Source organism: Pinus tabuliformis, chromosome 6 (genome assembly GCF_031772625.1).
Source record: "Pinus tabuliformis cultivar Carrire ecotype Pingquan chromosome 6, CPIR1, whole genome shotgun sequence".
Taxonomy (NCBI): domain Eukaryota; kingdom Viridiplantae; phylum Streptophyta; class Pinopsida; order Pinales; family Pinaceae; genus Pinus; species Pinus tabuliformis.
Genome location: NC_142292.1, coordinates 1,320,284,693 through 1,320,288,267, shown reverse-complemented (window position 1 = coordinate 1,320,288,267; position 3,575 = coordinate 1,320,284,693). Strand labels below are relative to the sequence as shown.

At 34.7% G+C, this 3,575-nt stretch overlaps 1 pseudogene; it reads left to right on the top strand.

Moving 5' to 3' along the window:
* The first annotated feature begins 1,077 nt into the window (after positions 1–1,077).
* LOC149263472 (putative glucan endo-1,3-beta-glucosidase A6 pseudogene) lies at positions 1,078–2,966 on the top strand (annotated as a pseudogene).
* The last annotated feature ends 609 nt before the right edge of the window (positions 2,967–3,575 follow it).

Here is a 3,575-nt window from a genome sequence, read left to right as displayed (position 1 = left end):
TTTTTATTTTTATGTTATTTGATCAAGTAAAATGTTTACATATAATAATAGTACAAGACATCTCTTCCATACAAAACTGGGGAGTGTCTCTTGGGCAATAACTTATTAGAAACTAGCTGAATATTAATATTAATAAACATAAATATTAAAAATATAATTATTTAATTTTAAAAATATTAATTAAATTTGAAATGAAAATTGTAAATAAAATTTAATTTAACCTATAATAATAATTAATAATTTAATATAAGTATAACTGTAATAAATATTTAGCTATATTTTTGTAATTGATATCAATTTGAATCTTTTTTAGTAGACTTGTTCAACTAATTACCACTTTTTATTGCAAACAATATGCATTTCTTATTAAAATAATAAATATTATATAGATTGAAATCTATATAATTAGATTCGAAAAACTGCAAAAATCCAATAATATATATCTCATTTTATACCATACTAAATTGATTGTACTCATGATAATTATCTGATTATTTAAATTAATGAAAATATAATAATTGTTTTTTATCATTTAAAAAAGTAGATTTAATAATATTAAATAATATATTTTTAATAATGTATAATGAGTATAATTAATATTTTAAAATAATTTTTTAACGTTTTAAAATAATATATTTTTAATATTATATAATAGATAAAATTAATAGTTTTTTATAATATATTTTTTTAACATTATATAATGGAACATATTTAATACATTTGCTCAACTAACCATAATGTATATTTAACTAATTTCTGGTAACTGAAACTCTTTAAATTAGCTAATTTTTTATAACTGATATCATTTTAAATAATTTAATTGACTTGTTCAACCATCACCCTGTAGTAAATAATTTAATTGACTTGTTCAAGCATCACCCTGTAGTGATAAGGGAAGGGCGAACAATATGCACTCTGAGTAATAAATGTGATATATCTCCACTTATGCAGCATTTATTAACGACTATGAAATGCATATCATTTTTTTCTATATATTTGGGCAGATGAAAGCCATGGATGGATGCATGAGTCTTCGATACAACGGTTTTGAGTTGGTTGCTGTAAATTATTCATACAATGGATATAATGCCAACTTCAGGACTAAAGGTTTTCTTGCTTCTGTTTGGCATGCTAGGAGTCGCAATTCATGCCTGTAAGTAGTCATTGGTGTATTTCTTTTGATATCAATTGGGTTTTGTTTATTTCCATAGGTTGTCTACCGAACCTTCTGTAATTTTCTTGCTGATGGGCTTCTGATAGTCATTCGGTTTGCTTGTTTGAATAAATCCTGTCAGAAAAAACTTGGACTAAAATCCCATGGGTACTTGTCTTTTCCTGTTTGTGCTTGGACTAAAGTCCCATGGGTACTTGTCTTTTTCTGTTGGTACTGACATATGTGTGCTTATGGATTCCTCATATTTTTTCTTGTTGGTACCAATATATATTTGCTTATGGGGTTTACCTTTTACACTTATGAATTCCTCATATTTTTTCTTGCTGGTACTAATATATATTTGCTTATGGGGTTTACCTTATTTCAACTAATAGTCTCTGCAAGTAGATCCCATGGCTTTCCAGGGTTTTCCTTCTGAGTATGTACAGATCCTGCATGCTTTTCCCTAGTTTAATCTTTTTCTTTTTGTCATTGTTGCACAGATGCACAGAATCATGGCATTGGTGTTGCTTTTGGGCAGCTTGGCTACAACCTGCCCCCTGTAAAAGAATCAATTCAGTTGATCCAAAAACTGAAGGCTGGAAATGTTAAAATCTATGGCACTAATCCAATAATCCTCAGTGCACTGGCCAACACCGGTCTTAATGTGCTCGTGAGTGTTATGAATTACGAACTTGCCAGTGTCGCGACCAGCCAGACAGCCGCAGACCAATGGGTCAGCAAAAATATTGTGTCTTTTCCTGCAACCAAGATCAACATAGTCCTGGTGGGGAATGAGGTTTTGACAGACTATTCCAACAAACAGGCCTGGTACGAACTTGTGCCTGCTATGCAAAATATCTGGCGAGCTCTGGTTAAATATAATCTGGAGCATATCAAGGTGGGAACCCCATTGGCTATGGATATGCTAGCCCCTTCATTTCCTATAAGAGCATTCCCCCCATCCTCTGCTGCTTTTAGGGATGATATTGCACAAACTGTGATGAAACCAATGCTGGAGTTTCTGAGCAAAACAGAGTCCTACTTTTTTATGGATGTGTATCCTTACTTTCCTTATTTATTTGATCCCGAACAAGTACCTTTGGAATATGCAAATTTTGGGCCTCATAACCTAAAGTTCACCGACCCCAATGGCCTTGTGTATACCAATATGCTGGACCAGCAGCTTGATGCAGCTGTAGCTGCAATGAGCAAATTGGGTTATGATGATATTAAGTTGGCCATAGCTGAAACTGGTTGGCCCAATAACGGTGACCTTAGTCAGTTGGGTGCCAACATCAATTATGCAGCCCTTTATAACCGGAGGATTATCAGGAGAATGCTTGCAAACCCTCCCCCAGGAACCCCTCGCAGGCCCCATCAGTTCATCCCCACATACCTTTTTGAGCTGTATGATGAGGGTCAAAAGCCTGGACCCGGAACTGAGAGGCATTGGGGATTTGCCTATCCAGATGGAACCTTGATGTATGAGATTGATCTCACTGGGAAGCTCCGGGATTCTGACTACAAGCCTCTCCCTCCTCCTCCTCCACCCTACAAGGGAAAATTGTGGTGTGTTGCAGATCCTAAAGCAGATCCTTCTTCCTTGGCGTCCGCTCTTAATTCTGCTTGCATTCAGGGAGACAACACCTGCGGTGCCATCCAGCCAGGGAATTCTTGCTATCAGCCTAACACGCTGACTGCTCATGCATCCTATGCATTCAACAGTAATTGGCAGCAACTCAAGAACGTTTATTCCGGTTGTGACTTCAATAAAACTGCAAAACTTGTCACAAAGGACCCAAGTAAGTAAAATTATTCATCTGCATCTTTATCCATGTCATGTTTTGCTGCTGCTTGCTTGTTTATTTAGTGGTGTAGATATAGTTTTTTTTTCGAGGAAGTGGTAATTCAGAATTCGGCCCTGCGGTTCTGGGGATTTGAATTTTGATCTTCTGCTTACATAATATTTCTCAAATCTCTTTATTTACACAATATTTCATATTTACATAATATTTTATATCACACCAGCTTACTTACAGATATAGATTTATTATCAAGTGAAAATTTTCTGTTATTTTTTATGTTCCAGGTTATGGAAGTTGCACATACACATTCGTAGACTGTGTGCAGAAGAATGTGCTTTGTTGAGACACTTTGCCTCGTTGAAATGCTGATGGTAGTAATATTTGCCTCAGTTTTTGTGGTGGTTCAAAAGATGATCCTAACGGATCTTGTCACGTAGCATGCCTGTAATTCATAGCAGGGAGTCTTTCATATGTATCAATCAGTTCATAGATCCTTTTTTTCTGGGGATCTCAATGTCTGTTATTCTATTCTCTCTGCATGATTTAATGAACAATAAATACTTTTGAAGTTTCGCCATCCATGATACGTGTAAACATTTCTATGTTGCCTCATG